Here is a 17,997-nt window from a genome sequence, read left to right as displayed (position 1 = left end):
AACAGTTTTGTACCAGTCTCTGAGTGCCGCCTCATTCTTTGGTGGATATAGTGGTTGTTACCATACCCGAGTGGAGGGCACTGGAGTAAGTTAGCCCATGGAGTCCACCTGAGTGCCGGTAGTTTGGTGAGAATATATAGCTCTTCGACATGCTGCAGAGTTGGTTTGCTACTCATGACACCTGGCATAATTAACTGTGCTTCCACCTACCTCACTTTCTGCACAAGCACCTGCACATATGCACTTTCACTTTATGGGTGTGTTACACTTCTTGTACATGCATTAAACGGCAGCTATTCTATGATGGCAGAGTCTCATGCAGCCAAGGAAGATATTACCTCTTTTTAATTACAATGTGACAACTATGAAACTCTCAGTTTTTCTGACCTGGAGGCAGAGTGTATCCTCAATAAAGACTCAGCCTTTGATGGTGTTCCTGTGACTACTAATGAGGATGTCTTATGAGAACTTCTGAAATTAAGGAAAAGGGAGTTGGACTTTTTATAACATAGCTGAACCCTCTCTGATTATTACAGGGCTAAGCGGATACCCAGAGGGTTTAGAATCCACAATGTCCCCACGATTGGTAGAAATAACATTTATTTCTGCAGAAGATGGATCACCATAAGTGCTCTATGGATTTGATCCTGGTGGTCACAATGAGACAATGATCAGTATTGCTAACTATGAGGCTCAGCATGGAGCTTTCCTGACCCTTGATCAGACAAAACAGAGCCTTGCTTCCCTGGGAGAGCAGGTGGAGATATATAGGGCGGATTTTCTCAAATACAAGAGTGAAAAATTACAAAATGTACAGCAGGATTATGCCCAACACAGGGTTTATACTTGGTTGGGGAATACCGGAAATTTTCCCTCACGAAGTAAGGCCCCTAGATTTAGATGACATACTCAAGGAATTCGTTTTACTACCATGTCAGCCAGAGATTCAGATGATGTTGGCAACTCCCAGGCCAATTCTGCCAGACATAACCCTTTGGGGTCCAGACTCGGCATTAACAACTGCTCGAGAGGCAGGAGTACTAGACGTGGTGGCCAGACAAGGAGGCAGAAGAAGGGGGAGACCCTTCAGGGAGAGGATGAATTAATATTTAATCTTTCATCAAGCCCATTAACAGATGCGGAGGTAAGGGTGCTGAGCAAAGGGTTATCGTTTGTGCCAACGAGTAAACCAAATTCTTTCCAATGGAAACTTGATATGTTTAAATTAAATAGGTCTCTGAAATTAAAGGGATACTTTTCCAAACAGACTGACAAACATACAGGTGACCCTTTACCTGCAAGAATTCAAAAGCTGGGTCCTAGCTCCAAATTTTAACCAGTGTCTACTAATGCCTCTATTAAGACTTTCCACAGGCTTTTAGAAGCAGCTGGTCATGATGAGACTCCCCATATTTTCAATAATTTAACCAAGCAGGAACATCTAGCTCTAAAATCTTTAAGCAAGAGGCAGGACATTATTTTTCGGGGGCCGATAAGGGTGGTTCCCTGGTTGTTCAGAACACACAGGACTATGTTGATAAATGTAACCATCTTTTAAATGACACTGGCACATTTTGTCGTTTGGATCATGACCCAAGTACAGAGTATAAGAAGGAACTTGAAGTCATATTGCAGTCAGGCTGTGACCAAGGTCTAATTTCATCTGAGATCTTTCGGAAGTTATATAATGCCAATCCGACAGTCCCAGTGTTTTACACAATACCAAAAATACATAAGGACTCACAGAGGCCCCCGGGTAGACCTATAATTTCAGCCAGGGGATCTCTGTGTGAGTCTTTGGCCATATATTTGGACATTTACTTACAACCCTGTGTACAGGAGACTTTCACTCACCTGAAAGATTCTAATGAGCTTCTGAGGAAATTTTTGGAAATTGAGACACTTCATACAGGTCTCATTGTGGCTGCTATTGATGTTACTAGCCTGTACACCTGCATCCCACATGTAGAGGGGATGCAGGCAGTAAGGCAGCTGATAACAGACAACAAGAAGTACTGTATATGGGTCCTGATGTGGATTTTTTTCTGTTATTGCTAGAATTCACATAGTCTCGTAATTATTTCTTATTTAATGGTCAATTTTACAGATAAACCACAGGGTGTGAAATGGGATTTCAGATATATTCCTGTGCACTCAATAGCTGCCAATACCCTGATGTGTCACCACACACACCTGGCAATATGTACAAAAACAAATTTGGATAAGACCCTATTGTGGCGCTCAAACTTAAAGACAATGTTCTATTTGTTACCCATGTGCATTAAAGTTCATCAACTTCACAGGGGGCAGTCCATGTGGGGGTTCAGTCTCAGTGGATGATATGAAAAAAACACAATATAAACAAATTTTCAGTTTTGCTCCTTGTGAATGCTTCAAAGAAGGTGAGTAACTTCCACCCAGGCTTCTGTTCTATAAGTGATCCGGGAGGTGAAATTTTTATCCATATAGGTTCACCCTTGTGTCAGTGATGAAATGCCGCTTACATGTGCTTACATTCATACATACTGGATTACGCTTATAAAGGTTTCTTTTCTTCGCACGGAAAACTTATCTGAAACTTTCATAGATCACCATACATTCATACTAAAAATCCATCTCATTTGGTGCTCACATCAGTGCTTCCTTCAGAAGGCATAATACTTTCATGTAAAGGTTTCTTTCTGTGCTTGTATGTGTCATCCTCAGTACCCCAATCATTTGTTTAGGCTTAGTATTAAGCACAAAAACGATGAAATGGATGAGGATTTGCACACAATTTATTTACTAAAAGGTTAAAACATTGTATTAAAAAAAAAGTACATATAGCTTTGTACACAAAAGTGCCAGTGGTGCAGATGTTTTAATGCACAACAAAAAATGTGAGAAGAAGGAAACCCGGGACCTTGAAAAAGACTAATACTGTAGTCGAAACGCATTGGTGGTGGAGCATGTGAAAATTGGAGAATCATCTCATACCAGTGGTTTAAACTTAATGGTGAGATATCCTGGGTTTCCCTCTACTCAGTTGCTATGACTAAATGTTGCTGTTTTCTATTGCAGGATCCCCATGGTCACATGGCCGGACCCATGATGTCACTTCTAGTGGAAGTGTGCAACCCGGAAGTGAGTACACCGGAGATGGGGGCAGCGTTTCTGCTGAGATCCTTGGTGGTGATTCCTGTTGGGTGAGTGGGGGTATTTATTTTTCACTTTATGCAATTGTTGGTATCCTGATGAAGAGGAGCACATCCCGGAAACGTTGATATATGATGCTGTGGATTTAATACACGTTCGAACAGTTTTGCACCAGTCTCCGAGTGCCACCTCATTCTTTGGTGGATAAATATATAGATAGATAGATAGATAGATAGATAGATAGATAGATAGATAGATAGATAGATATAATTTTATATATATATATATATATATATACTCCAACTGTCTTGACCGGCACTCCATATGAGAAGATCTGTTTGCCTGTGTGCCCCCCCATGGACCTCAAGGGCGCAATGCACAGTAACAAAGATTTGAGAGGCACTCGTCGGACTTTTCAAATAAATCACACAGCCACCATAGCTTGCCTGTAAAGCTATGGTGGATGTGTGATTTATTTCATAAGTCCGAGGAGTGCCTCTCAAATCTTTATTACTCTATATATATATATATATATATATATATATATACAGTATTGTAAACACATCCAACAAGCAGCGGAACTCAGGGACAGCGAGGTTAATACTTGCAATAAAGCGTGTTTAATCCTTCACTTAAACCAATGTTTCGGGGCAGTGGTGCCCCTTTGTCAAGGGTTTTTTTTTTCTAGCACCGTGAAAAAGGGGCGCCACTGCCCTGAAACTTTGGTTTATGTGATGGATTACACATGCTTTATTGCATGCTAACAGTATTGTTAATCCTCTCTACAGCTGGAAGAGGTCACTCTCCTCATCCAATCCCTCATCCTCATCAATACATAATCTGTACACAATAGTAATTCATCCCCAATGAAATACACCATCACAGAAGTCTCTGTACTTAGATATAATTGTTGGTAACGGTCTTCCTCATGGAATTTCCAGTTCATTGTAATGAACATCATCTTTTCTACATTTTGAATAAGTAGCCTCCTTCGCCAGTCGATGACAAAACTCTGAGTGCACACTGGAGTGTGGGCAGCTCAAGGAATACATAGAGAGTTTGTACAAGGGCCTCCAAATTGCTTTTTTTTCCTTTCAGTACTCAAAGGGTCTCTGTGATATGCCTATGTTGACCATATTAGAAGGAGTTATGGTAGAAGTGTAAACAATTTTGGGATTTTTTTTTTAGACCCAAACAGAAAGTCAAAATCACCACTGGGTCTCTTGGCAAATCTGAGTTTTTTCCTAGCAGCAGCATTTGCAAGAGAAACTGAAGGAGGAGACATTTTTGTGTCATATAACACTTGAGCTAACAACTTGCTAACTAGGATCACTTTGCATCACTTAAGATCTAGTGATGAGCGGGTTCGGTTCCTCGGAAACTGAACCCCCCCGAACTTCACCCATTTTACACGGGTCCGAGGCATACTCGGATTCTCCCGTATGGCTTGGTTAACCCGAGCGTGCCCGAACGTCATCATCCCGCTGTCGGATTCTCGCGAGATTCGGATTCTATATAAGCAGCCGCGCGTCGCCGCCATTTTCACTCGTGCATTGGAAATGTTAGGGAGAGGACGTGGCTGGTGTCCTCTCCGTTTATTCATTGTTGATGCAAATATTTGTGCTTGCTTATATCTTAATTGTGGGGACTGGGGAGCAGCTGTATTATTAATATAGGAGGAGTACAGTGCAGAGTTTTGCTGATCAGTGACCACCAGTTTTATCCGTTCTCTGCCTGAAAAAAACGCTCCTTATTATCTGTGCTCAGTGTGCTGCATATATCTGTGCTCACACTGCTTAATTGTGGGGACTGGGGAGCAGCTGTATTATATAGGAAGAGTACAGTGCAGAGTTTTGCTGACAGTGACCACCAGTATACGTTGTCTGCCTGAAAAACACTCCATATCTGTGCTCAGTGTGCTGCATATATCTGTGCTCACACTGCTTAATTGTGGGGACTGGGGAGCAGCTGTATTATATAGGAGGAGTACAGTGCAGAGTTTTGCTGACAGTGACCACCAGTATACGTTGTCTGCCAGAAAAACACTCCATATCTGTGCTCAGTGTGCTGCATATATCTGTGCTCACACTGCTTTATTGTGGGTACTGGGGACCAGCAGTATTATATAGGAGGAGTACAGTGCAGAGTTTTGCTGACCAGTGACCACCAGTATACGTTGTCTGCCTGAAAAACACTCCATATCTGTGCTGCATTGTAGTATATAGTAGGAGTACAGTGCATAATTTTGCTGACCACCAGTATATAATATATAGGAGTATGGTACAGAAGGCCACTGCTGTACCTACCTCTGTGTCGTCAAGTATACTATCCATCCATACCTGTGGTGCATTTCAGTTTTGCACAGTTTGCTGACCACCAGTATATAATATATAGCATTACGGTACAGTAGGCCACTGCTGTACCTACCTCTGTGTCGTCAAGTATACTATCCATCCATACCTGTGGTGCATTTCAGTTTTGCACAGTTTGCTGACCACCAGTATATAATATATAGCATTACGGTACAGTAGGCCACTGCTGTACCTACCTCTGTGTCGTCAAGTATACTATCCATCCATACCTGTGGTGCATTTCAGTTTTGCACAGTTTGCTGACCACCAGTATATAATATATAGCATTACGGTACAGTAGGCCACTGCTGTACCTACCTCTGTGTCGTCAAGTATACTATCCATCCATACCTGTGGTGCATTTCAGTTTTGCACAGTTTGCTGACCACCAGTATATAATATATAGCATTACGGTACAGTAGGCCACTGCTGTACCTACCTCTGTGTCATCAAGTATACTATCCATCCATGCCTGTGGTGCATTTCAGTTTTGCACAGTTTGCTGACCACCAGTATATAATATATAGCATTACGGTACAGTAGGCCACTGCTGTACCTACCTCTGTGTCGTCAAGTATACTATCCATCCATACCTGTGGTGCATTTCAGTTTTGCACAGTTTACTGCCCACCAGTATATATTATATAGCATTACGGTACAGTAGGCCACTGCTGTACCTACCTCTGTGTCGTCAAGTATACTATCCATCCATACCTGTGGTGCATTTCAGTTTTGCACAGTTTGCTGACCACCAGTATATAATATATAGCATTACGGTACAGTAGGCCACTGCTGTACCTACCTCTGTGTCGTCAAGTATACTATCCATCCATACCTGTGGTGCATTTCAGTTTTGCACAGTTTGCTGACCACCAGTATATAATATATAGCATTACGGTACAGTAGGCCACTGCTGTACCTACCTCTGTGTCATCAAGTATACTATCCATCCATGCCTGTGGTGCATTTCAGTTTTGCACAGTTTGCTGACCACCAGTATATAATATATAGCATTACGGTACAGTAGGCCACTGCTGTACCTACCTCTGTGTCGTCAAGTATACTATCCATCCATACCTGTGGTGCATTTCAGTTGTGCGCAGTATATATAGTAGTAGGCCATTGCTATTGATACTGGCATATAATTCCACACATTAAAAAATGGAGAACAAAAATGTGGAGGTTAAAATAGGGAAAGATCAAGATCCACTTCCACCTCGTGCTGAAGCTGCTGCCACTAGTCATGGCCGAGACGATGAAATGCCATCAACATCGTCTGCCAAGGCCGATGCCCAATGTCATAGTACAGAGCATGTAAAATCCAAAAAACAAAAGTTCAGTAAAATGACTCAAAAATCAAAATTGAAAGCGTCTGATGAGAAGCGTAAACTTGCCAATATGCCATTTACGACACGGAGTGGCAAGGAACGGCTGAGGCCCTGGCCTATGTTCATGGCTAGTGGTTCAGATTCACATGAGGATGGAAGCAGTTATCCTCTTGCTAGAAAAATGAAAAGACTTAAGCTGGCAAAAGCACAGCAAAGAACTGTGCGTTCTTCTAAATCACAAATCCCCAAGGAGAGTCCAATTGTGTCGGTTGCGATGCCTGACCTTCCCAACACTGGACGGGAAGAGCTTGCGTCTTCCACCATTTGCACGACCCCTGCAAGTGTTGGAAGGAGCACCCGCAGTCCAGTTCCTGATAGTCAAATTGAAGATGTCACTGTTGAAGTACACCAGGATGAGGAGGATATGGGTGTTGCTGGCGCTGGGGAGGAAATTGACAAGGAGGATTCTGATGGTGAGGTGGTTTGTTTAAGTCAGGCACCCGGGGAGACACCTGTTGTCCGTGGGACGAATATGGCCATTGACATGCCTGGTCAAAATACAAAAAAAATCACCTCTTCGGTGTGGAAGTATTTCAACACAAATGCGGCCAACAGGTGTCAAGCCATGTATTGCCTTTGTCAAGCTGTAATAAGTAGGGGTAAGGATGTTAACCACCTCGGAACATACTCCCTTATACGTCACCTGCAGCGCATTCATCATAAGTCAGTGACAAATTCAAAAACTTTGGATGACAGCGGAAGCAGTCCACTGACCACTAAATCCCTTCCTCTTGTTGTAACCAAGCTCCTGCAAACCACACCACCAACTCCCTCAGTGTCAATTTCCACCTTACACAGGAAATCCAATAGTCCTGCAGGCCATGTCACTGGCAAGTCTGACGAGTCCTCTCCTGCCTGGGATTCCTCCGATGCATCCTTGAGTGTAACGCCTACTGCTGCTGGCGCTGCTGTTGTTGCTGCTGGGAGTCGATCGTCATCCCAGAGGGGAAGTCGGAAGACCACTTGTATTACTTCCAGTAACCAATTGACTGTCCAACAGTCCTTTGCGAGGAAGATGAAATATCACAGCAGTCATCCTGCTGCAAAGCGGATAACTCAGGCCTTGGCAGCCTGGGCGGTGAGAAACGTGGTTCCGGTATCTACCGTTAATTCAGAGGCAACTAGAGACTTGATTGTGGTACTGTGTCCCCGGTACCAAATACCATCTAGGTTCCATTTCTCTAGGCAGGTGATACCGAAAATGTACACAGACATCAGAAAAAGAGTCACCAGTGTCCTAAAAAATGCAGTTGTACCCAATGTCCACTTAACCACGGACATGTGGACAAGTGGAGCAGGGCAGACTCAGGACTATATGACTGTGACAGCCCACTGGGTAGATGTATTGCCTCCCGCAGCAAGAACAGCAGCGGCGGCACCAGTAGCAGCATCTCGCAAACGCCAACTCGTTCCTAGGTAGGCTACGCTTTGTATCACCGCTTTCCAGAAGAGGCACACAGCTGACAACCTCTTACGGAAACTGAGGAACATCATCGCAGAATGGCTTACCCCAATTGGACTCTCCTGGGGATTTGTGACATCGGACAACGCCAGCAATATTGTGCGTGCATTACATGTGGGCAAATTCCAGCACGTCCCATGTTTTGCACATACATTGAATTTGGTGGTGCAGAATTATTTAAAAAACGACAGGGGCGTGCAAGAGATACTGTCAGTGGCCCGAAGAATTGCGGGCCACTTTCGGCATTCAGCCACCGCGTGCCAAAGACTGGAGCACCACCAAACATTCCTGAACCTGCCCTGCCATCATCTGAAGCAAGAGGTGGTAACGAGGTGGAATACAACCCTCTATATGCTTCAGAGGATGGAGGAGCAGCAAAAGGCCATTCAAGCCTATACATCTGCCTACGAAGGCAAGGAGGGGAATGCACCTGACTCAAGCGCAGTGGAGAATGATTTCAACGTTGTGCAAGGTTCTGCAACCCTTTAAACTTGCCACACGTGAAGTCAGTTCAGACACTGCCAGCCTGAGTCAGGTCAATCCCCTCATCAGGCTTTTGCAGAAGAAGCTGGAGACATTGAAGGAGGAGCTAAAACAGAGCGGTTCCGCTAGGCATGTGGGACTTGTGGATGGAGCCCTTAATTCGCTTAACCAGGATTCACGGGTGGTCAATCTGTTGAAATCAGAGCACTACATTTTGGCCACCGTGCTCGATCCTAGATTTAAAACCTACGTTGTATCTCTCTTTCCGGCAGACACAAGTCTGCAGAGGTTCAAAGACCTGCTGGTGAGAAAATTGTCAAGTCAAGCGGAACGTGACCCGTCAACATATCCTCCTTCACATTCTCCCACAACTGGGGGTGCGAGGAAAAGGCTAAGAATTCCGAGCCCACCCGCTGGCGGTGATGCAGGGCAGTCTGGAGCGAATGCTGACATCTGGTCCGGACTGAAGGACCTGCCAACGATTACTGACATGTCGTCTACTGTCACTGCATATGATTCTCTCACCATTGAAAGAATGGTGGAGGATTATATGAGTGACCACATCCAAGTAGGCACGTCAGACAGTCCGTACGTATACTGGCAGGAAAAAGAGGCAATTTGGAGGCCCTTGCACAAACTGGCTTTATTCTGCCTAAGTTGCCCTCCCTCCAGTGTGTACTCCGATAGAGTGTTTAGTGTAGCCGCTCACCTTGTCAGCAATCGGCGTACGAGGTTACTTCCAGAAAATGTGGAGAAGATGATGTTCATCAAAATGAATTATAATCAATTCCTCCGTGGAGACATTCACCAGCAGCAATTGCCTCCAGAAAGTACACAGGGATCTGACATGGTGGATTCCAGTGGGGACGAATTAATAATCTGTGAGGAGGGGGATGTACACAGTGAAAGGGGTGAGGAATCGGAGGATGATGATGAGGTGGACATCTTGCCTCTGTAGAGCCAGTTTGTGCAAGGAGAGATTGATTGCTTCTTTTTTGGTGGGGGCCCAAACCAACCAGTCATTTCAGTCCCAGTCGTGTGGCAGACCCTGTCGCAGAAATGATGGGTTCGTTAAAGTGTGCATGTCCTGTTTATACAACATAAGGGTGGGTGGGAGGGCCCAAGGACAATTCCATTTTGCACCTCTTTTTTTTTTTTCATTTTTCTTTGCATCATGTGCTGTTTGGGGACAAATTTTTTGAAGTGCCATCCTGCCTGACACTGCAGTGCCACTCCTAGATGGGCCAGGTGTTTGTGTCGGCCACTTGTGTCGCTTAGCTTAGTCACACAGCGACCTTGGTGCGCCTCTTTTTTTATTTGCATCATGTGCTGTTTGGGGACTATTTTTTTGAAGTGCCATCCTGCCTGACACTGCAGTGCCACTCCTAGATGGGCCAGGTGTTTGTGTCGGCCACTTGTGTCGCTTAGCTTAGTCACACAGCGACCTTGGTGCGCCTCTTTTTTTCTTTGCATCATGTGCTGTTTGGGGACAATTTTTTTGAAGTGCCATCCTGCCTGACACTGCAGTGCCACTCCTAGATGGGCCAGGTGTTTGTGTCGGCCACTTGTGTCGCTTAGCTTAGTCACACAGCGACCTTGGTGCGCCTCTTTTTTTCTTTGCATCATGTGCTGTTTGGGGACTATTTTTTTGAAGTGCCATCCTGTCTGACACTGCAGTGCCACTCCTAGATGGGCCAGGTGTTTGTGTCGGCCACTTGTGTCGCTTAGCTTAGCCATCCAGCGACCTCGGTGCAAATTTTAGGACTAAAAATAATATTGTGAGGTGTGAGGTGTTCAGAATAGACTGAAAATGAGTGGAAATTATGGTTATTGAGGTTAATAATACTATGGGATCAAAATGACCCCCAAATTCTATGATTTAAGCTGTTTTTGAGGGTTTTTTGTAAAAAAACACCCGAAGCCAAAACACACCCGAATCCGACAAAAAATTTTCAGGGAGGTTTTGCCAAAACGCGTCCGAATCCAAAACACGGCCGCGGAACCGAATCCAAAACCAAAACACAAAACCCGAAAAATGTCCGGTGCACATCACTATTAAGATCTTGGTCAGTTGGAAAGAAATATACAATGGCCCTCATTCCGAGTTGATCGGTCGCAAGGCGAATTTAGCAGAGTTACACACGCTAAGCCGCCGCCTACTGGGAGTGAATCTTAGCTTCTTAAAATTGCGACCGATGTATTCGCAATATTGCGATTACTAACTACTTAGCAGTTTCTGAGTAGCTCCAGACTTACTCTGCCTGTGCGATCAGTTCAGTGCTTGTCGTTCCTGGTTGACGTCACAAACACACCCAGCGTTCGCCCAGGCACTCCCACCGTTTCTCCGGCCACTCCTGCGTTTTTTCCGGAAACTGTAGCGTTTTCAGCCACACGCCCCTGAAACGCCGTGTTTCCGCCCAGTAACACCCATTTCCTGTCAATCACATTACGATCGCCGGAGCGAAGAAAAAGCCGTGAGTAAAAATACTTTCTTCATAGTAAAGTTACTTGGCGCAGTCGCAGTGCGAACTTTGCGCATGCGTACTAAGCGGATTTTCACTGCGATGCGATGAAAAAGAACGAGCGAACAACTCGGAATGAGGGCCAATGTACTGTGTGACTTAAACCTAGGATCAAGCACATTCTCCATATTCTTTGTACTGATCCTATTTCAAGATATTGACAACTCTTGGAGCCTGGAGAATCCAATAAAGAACTTATTCTGCAAGTATGACATACTTAGTGGAATGACTTTAATTTAATTTATACAATTTCTCTAGCTGCTTTTCCAAAAGTCTAATTAGGGGAATCACCATATTAGTGTCTGAACTCACTTCACAGGTGACTACTTCGAATGGTTTCAGCATCTTGCACAACATGGAAAGTAATCTCCTCTGCACTGCAGTATGGTACAGTTCCTCTCCTCTCCTAATGCCCTGTTTTGTAGTTTTGGATGGCTTTTTGCTGTTCCTCAATTTTCTGAATTCCACCTTGTTACTACATCTTGCTTCAGTTGGTGGCAGGGCAAATTGAACTGTTCTTGCAGGCACTGCAGTCTTCTGCATGCAGCTGCTGAATGCCGAAAATATCCTAAAATTTTTCGGGCCACTGACAGCATCTCCTGCATGCCCCTTTAATTTCTTCAAAAACTCCAACTTAATACTAGCAAAGCTGTCATAGCATCAGTGACCTGCTGTGCAACTGGGTTACAGCTGTTATCAGGGCCGGCGCTACCACTAGGCAGCTTTAGGCAGCTGCCTATGAGCGCCGGCCACTGGAGGGCGGCACAACACGCTGAAGATTATCAAAAGCCACATACTGCAGTGTGCTCACACAGAAGCCGAGCAGCTACCTCCCAATGCTCTGCTGCCTGAGCTTACTTCCTGCATGGACAGGAACAGGAAGTCACTTGGTGCACATGTGACTGCACTGGAGGAACCTTCAGACGTGAGGAGCAGCAGCCCAGCAGGTCTAGCAGCCAGCCATACTATAAGGGGGAGCACAGACTCAGGTACATTCTGCTGCTCATACAAGAGGGAAAGTGATAAATTTACCGTGTGCAGGGGAGGGGAGGGGAGGGGAGGGGAGGGGGGGGGGTATATTAGTGTGTGCTGGGAGGGGAGGTTTGGAGGTATATTAATGTGTGCAGGGGAGGGGGGGTATATTAATGTGTGCAGTGGAGGGGGGGTATATTAATGTGTGCAGGGGAGGGGGGTATATTAATGTGTGCAGTGGAGGGGGGGTATATGTGGGCAGGGGAGGGGGGTTTATTAATGTGGGGAGGGAGAGTATATTAATGTGTGCAGGGGAGGGGGTATATTAATGTGTGCAGGGGAGGGTGGGTGGTATATTAATGTGTGCAGGGGAGGGGGGTTTATTAATGTGTGCAGGGGAGGATGGGTGGTATATTAATGTGTGCTGGGGGGGTATATTAATGTGTGCAGGGGAGGGGGGTATATTAATGTGTGCAGGGGAGGGTGGGTGGTATATTAATATGTGCAGGAGAGGGTGGGTGGTATATTAATGTGTGCTGGGGAGGGGGGTATATTAATGTGTGCTGGGGAGGGGGGTATATTAATGTGTGCAGGGGAGGGTGGGTGGTATATTAATATGTGCAGGAGAGGGTGGGTGGTATATTAATGTGTGCTGGGGAGGGGGGTATATTAATGTGTGCAGGGGAGGGGGGGACGGTATATTAATGTGTGCAGGGGAGGGGGATGGTATATTAATGTGTGCAGGGGAGAGGGGATGGTATATTAATGTGTGCAGGGGAGGGGGGGCGGTATATTAATGTGTGCAGGGGAGGGGGGGACGGTATATTAATGTGTGCAGGGGAGGGGGGTATGTTAAAAATTTGTGTGGGGGAGTGGCATATTAATGTGTTTTTATTTTTTAATGAATGCACTTTCCCACTGCCTATCACCCACTGCCTCTCCCCGCCCGTCACCTCTCTCCTGACACCCTCTCCCTATCACTCACTGACTCTTTTACCGCTTTTAGACCAACAGCGCGGGTCGCAGCCGGGAGCCTGACACTGGTGCTACCCGGCTGCGCCCTGCATCAGCCCCCTTTCCCACTGCACTCACCAACCCGCCATATTGCCGGGTTGGTGACGTTGCCAGTGACTCGGCGGGGGTCGCGCATTCACTGTAAACGGGAAGCCGGGCGATGCGACCCGGCTTCCGCTTACACTGCACAGTTTGCCGGGTTGAACACGTGTTCAACCCTGCAAACCACAGTTGGAATACTGGGTCACTCGACCTGGATTATTCCAACTCGAACCTTTTAGACCAGCCAGCAACACGGGTTATGCACCTTCATGTGCAATAACCCGTGTTATATGCTGGCGGTGTAAAAAGGGTATTACCCTCACCCCGTCACCTCTCTTCTGTTACACTCTTCCTGTTGACAGCTGATTCTCACCATTTCCCCATCACCTCCCTCGCTTGTTACCCAGTGACTCCCACCCACTCCATATCACCCAGTGACTCTCACCCTCTCCATGTCACCCTCTGTTTTCACCCTCTGCTTGTCACCTTCCTCCACTCACTGGTCACTGCCTGTCCCTAGCTTCACTCTCTGCCCTTCTCCCAATGCCTCTCCCTGCCGTTATCCTTTTCCCGTCCGCTCTCTCTCCTGTCACCGTCTCCCTGTTACCTACTGACTTTCCTGTCACCCACCGACTCTAACCCTCTCCCGATCACCCTCTCTCTCTTTTCACATTTCTGTGGGTCTTTTCATGAAGCAGTGAAAAGTGTGGAGAAGTAAGTCAGTGAAGAAGTTGCCCAAGGCAACCAATCAGCTTATATAATTTTATAGAATACACATTATAAATGTTATCTCAACACTGATTGGTTGCCATAGGCAACTTCTCCACTGGCTCACTTCTACACTGTTTACACTGCATCATGAATAGACCCCTATGAAACATAGTGAAGGGACATGTGAAGCAGACATACAGATGTATCCCGCCTCAGCTTAAAGGCTAATTGTGGCAAATGCAACTTGTTTTCCACAATAAGCGTGCCTGTAGGTGTTCATGCACGCGCGATCATTAGGATCGCATGGTGTGTACACTCCTGCGCATGGGACGCAGCTTGCCGTGGCTAGTCATCAGCGCAATGTGGCTGCTTGCTGGTAGGATGAGAGTGGCCACATCTGTATTTGTAGGAGGGCGCAAAATGTATAGTTTGCAGGAGGGCGCTGAACACCCTAGCACCGGCCCTGCCAGCAACCCCCGCATGATGCCCGCACCCCTGCCCTGCAAATTGCGGACTCGGGCATGATGCCTGCACCCCTTCTCCCCCGCAATTGTGGACTCGGTAATGATGCCCGCACAACGACTACTATATATACATGATGTATATTATATCTATATCCCACGGAAACCCTTCCACACAAATCCTGTCTTTGCCCCTGGATGCCCATGCAACCAACCCCCACCCCCACGAATTGCGGACACTCGGGCATGATGCCCACACCCCTCCACGAATTACAGGCTCAGGCATGATGCCTGCACCTGCCTCCTCACGAATTACAGACTTGGCCATGATGCCTGCATCCCCCCATGATTGTGAAAACGGGCATGATACCCGCACTACACACACCCCCCCCACTGCGCGAATTGCAGACTCGGGCATGATGCCTGCACCCCCCACGATTGCGGACCGGGCACGATTTTCTCCCTCACCCTCCCTGCGAATTGCGTTCTCCGGCATGATGTCCAATCGCCAATAATCCTCCGCCCCCCGATTGCAGACTCCAGCTTGTTGCCCGCAACACCCCCACAATTGCAGAGTTGGGGGCATGTAGCAGGCACCACCAAATCCGCCCCCCACACCCCGGCGCGACTGCAGATTCTGGGATGTTTCAGTCTCCCCCCTCCCCTGGATGGCAGACTCAGGTACCCCTCCCCCGTGATTGCAGACTCCCACATGTTGCCCACAAATACCCCCCCCCCCTCCCCACACCGCGATTGTAGAATCAGGCATGTTGCTCGCAACCCTCCCTTCTATTGCAGACTCTGTGATGTTTCCTTTTCCCTCCCTCGCAATTGCAAACTCCCGCTTGTTGCCCGCACCCCCCCTCCCAACATACTGCGATTGTAGAATTGGGCATGTTGCCCGCAAAACACAATCCCCCCCCCCCCTCGCGATTGCAAATTCCCGCCTGTTGCCCACAGCCCCCGACCAAGCGATTGCAGAATCGGACATAGTGTCCGCACCTCGCCCATTCGCAGACTCTAGCATGTTGTCCGCATCCCCTCCCCCCCACATCCCCCCCCCGCGATTGCAGACTCCCACATGTTGCCCCCCCCTGCAGACTCGTGCAAGTTGCCCGCTAGCCCTCACCCCCACATTTGCAGACTCCTGTATGTACGGCATCCACCACGTACCACTGTGTAAGCATGGGGAAGGGGAACGGGGGGGGGGGGGGGGGCAGAGGGGAGCAGGCTAAAGTTTTGCCTAGAAACCTTGCACCGGCCCTGGCTGTTATACTTACTTGATCTAGCAAAGGATTGTTTCACAGTCAGCTGTTCTTTTAAACTTCTAGTAGTCTTCTTGGTCCACCTTCTGGGATGAATTACACCCTGAGCAGCAGCAGTGCTGAAAGATTCTTCTGAGGAATTCTGTATAGAGGAGCAGTCACCTAGCCTTAACCTGGATGCAAAACTATATTTGGAGATTCTAGGTGCTGGGAGCTAGTTGAGAGAAGGGAGCTTTTTGTTATATTTTAGCATAAGTTACTGTTTTCTGCATTTGGGTAAAAATAATTCCACACACAAGTGGTGGATTATTTGGTTTTATGCCCAGGCATGACAATAGCCCCCTTCTTATCACGGGTAAGGACTGCACTTCCAGTGGTGCCTGACTTACACAAACAACACCCTCATCTTCATCATAAACAACCTCATCAGCACTGGCATGAGCTACACAAATATCCCCCTCAACCTGTTGCACTTCCACAGTAGAATCCTGTACAGGGGGTACAGGAATGTTGGAAGGAAGCTTCTCTGAGAACAGTATAGGAAAGGTTGGGCTCAAGGTTGGGGGGAGATTCAATTGTGGGTGGGAAATTTAAAAAAGTATGTGAGCTGTGTGTTTGCAAGTGTGTATGACTGTTTGTGAGTGTCTAATTATGAGTGTGTGTAACCCCCCAGAGCTGGTGACTGAGAGAACTACATCACCCAGCAGCCCTAGCACCTGCCCAGCATTCCTGGAGCCTCCCAGCAGCCCCCAGGACTCCCAGAAGCCCACTTCCCATTTTCAAGATGGATGGGAGACCACCTGAGTCCCTGGAGAGGGGAGTATTTTTTTATTTTTATTGCGCCATGGGGTTTTCAGCACTGAAAACCTGGCAACCTTTTTTTAATTTGATAACATGGGTATCGGGATCACACATGCCAGTGGTAATCTAAAAATGGGCACAATGTAAGCAAAGTTTTTTTACCTTGCTAAACGTCTCTCCCAATTGAATCTCTCCCATGGACACACAAGACTCTCCTCAGGGATTTGTGATGTTTTTGAGAACACAGTTTGTTATATCGCCTCAGTGTTTTTTCCAGAACTGATTTTCCTGTTTAATTTTTTTGACAACACTTCTACGCTCTGAATGAGAAGGGTTTGTGGTCATGAGATGCAGAAGACAGTTGCAGAATCACCACTCACCATTTTTTTCTGCAGAATATTTTCCTTTTATTAGAGGTGTTTTTTTTAAATATTGTATTTTTATTTCAGATGCCCTGTCTTAAACCCTCAATGCCCTTGGGCACCTGCTTTATTAGATGATGTTGAAGGACTAGTATCGTCATGACTGATGCCAGCAGCTGCGGCAATAGTATTTAGTTGCTGCTCCTGCTCTTCTCTCGACTGATCATTATCATTATCCATACCAATGAACGCAACACACAACAGTTGTTGTTTTCTAAAAAACTGACATGTGACTGTGGACTCTCTACTTATATTTATGTGAAACATTACACACTGATACACTTATTACAGTAATGGTGGCACGCCAATAAAGGGTTAAATCAATAAAATAGTGGCATTGAAATAAAAATAACTAATGTTGCCTTTAGGAGGAGCATTGTGCTGTGTTCCGTGTGCACAGTTAATATTATTTATTATTATTAATTATGCACTGGCAGTCTAGTGGATGTGCTCCCTCTTCGGCGTCTGCTGTGAAATGGCACATAGCCACCGATGCAGGTTTCTTATTGTAAATTGAATCTGGGATTATAACATTTTAGCTTATTTAGATAAGAAGTGAGTGAGCCAGGTAAGAAAAAAGTGGACAATGGTGGTCATTCCGAGTTGTTCGCTCGCAAGCTGCTTTTAGCAGCTTTGCACACGCTAAGCCGCCGCCTACTGGGAGTGAATCTTAGCTTATCAAAATTGTGAACGAAAGATTCACAATATTGCGAAAAGACTTCTCTATGCAGTTTCTGAGTAGCTCGATACTTACTCTTCCAGTGCGATCAGTTCAGTGCTTGTCGTTCCTGGTTTGACTTCACAAACACACCCAGCGTTCGCCCAGACACTCCTCCATTTCTCCAGCTACTCCCGCGTTTTTCCCAGAAACGGTAGCGTTTTTTCACACACTCCCATAAAACGGCCAGTTTCCGCCCAGAAACACCCACTTCCTGTCAATCACACTCCGATCTCCAGAACGAAGAAAA

At 46.3% G+C, this 17,997-nt stretch overlaps 1 long non-coding RNA gene across 1 annotated transcript in view; it reads left to right on the top strand.

Annotated features, from left to right (window-relative positions):
- LOC134929272 (uncharacterized) overlaps nt 1–17,997 on the top strand; it is an 85,575-nt gene that overhangs the window by 28,014 nt on the left and 39,564 nt on the right. Inside the window, exon 2 of the long non-coding RNA XR_010178434.1 lies at nt 3,061–3,185. This is a non-coding gene — a long non-coding RNA (uncharacterized LOC134929272). The remainder of the gene's footprint in view (nt 1–3,060; nt 3,186–17,997) is intronic.

This window comes from Pseudophryne corroboree, chromosome 5, assembly GCF_028390025.1.
Source record: "Pseudophryne corroboree isolate aPseCor3 chromosome 5, aPseCor3.hap2, whole genome shotgun sequence".
NCBI lineage: Eukaryota > Metazoa > Chordata > Amphibia > Anura > Myobatrachidae > Pseudophryne > Pseudophryne corroboree.
Note: the sequence above shows the minus strand (reverse complement) of the source record. Positions and strands in the feature narration are given on the sequence as shown.